This window comes from Gavialis gangeticus, unplaced genomic scaffold (genome assembly GCF_001723915.1).
Source record: "Gavialis gangeticus isolate Ggan-Ray unplaced genomic scaffold, GavGan_comp1, whole genome shotgun sequence".
NCBI classification, from domain to species: Eukaryota; Metazoa; Chordata; order Crocodylia; family Gavialidae; genus Gavialis; species Gavialis gangeticus.
In genome coordinates this window covers 16,916,706-16,917,659 of record NW_017729014.1, presented here as the reverse complement: position 1 = coordinate 16,917,659, position 954 = coordinate 16,916,706, and the positions used below count along the sequence as shown (strand labels likewise).

At 41.2% G+C, this 954-nt stretch overlaps 1 protein-coding gene across 5 annotated transcripts in view; it reads right to left on the bottom strand.

The window, feature by feature from the left end:
- The window catches only part of VPS13D (vacuolar protein sorting 13 homolog D), a 209,533-nt gene that overhangs the window by 116,549 nt on the left and 92,030 nt on the right, over positions 1-954 (bottom strand). The gene's annotated exons all lie outside the window — the stretch shown is intronic.

Here is a 954-nt window from a genome sequence, read left to right as displayed (position 1 = left end):
TTGAATCTGGCTAAACTGTCAGCTTCCACAGCATCTGGTGGAAACGAGTTTCACACTTTAATTACATGCTGTAAAACTTTCATTTGTTAGTTTTAAACTTATTACCTACTAGTTTCATTTTGTGACCTCTAGTTGTTGCATTGGGAGAGGCAGTAAATAATAAATCCCTATTTGCTTCTCTTTGTCATTTAGTATTTTGTAAAACCATATCGTATCCCCATTCAAGCATCCCTTTTTCTAAACTGACTGGGTCCCTCCATACCACTAATCAACCTTGTTGCCCTTCTCTAGTCCTTCTGCATCCTTTTTGAGGTGTAGGGACCAGAACTGGGCACAGTATTCAAGGTGTGGACATACCATGTTTTTATAAAGGGGCATAATGATACTTTCTGTTTTGTTGAAAATTCCCTTCTTAATAATCCCTAACCCTTACTTAACCTTTTTGACAGCAGCTGAGCACTGAGCTGATGTTTTTAGTGAACTGTCCACAGTGACTCGCAAATTGCATTAGCTGTTACCACGCAGGAATGCAGAGCCCATTGTAGTGTAGGTATAGTTTGGTGTATTTTTGCCCCGGTGCATCACTACACTGAATGTCATCTGCCATTCAGTTGCCCATTTGCTCAATGGTGCCAGATCCTTCTGTAGTTCCTCACAGTCTGGCTTAGTCTTTACCACTTTAAATAATATTGTGCTATCTGAAGATCAGGCCACCTCACTACTCACCCCCTTTTCCAGATCATTTATGAATCTGTTACACAGCACTGGTCCCAACACAGATCCCAGGGAGACCCAGCAATTTACTTCTTTCCATCCTGAAAACTGGCAATTTATACCCAACTCTTTGCTTTCATCTTTGAGACAATTTCTAATCCATGAGCAGATGCTCCCTGCAATCCTGGGGCTACCCAACTTAATTAAGAGCTTCTGAAGGCAGAAGGCTTTTTGAAAGTC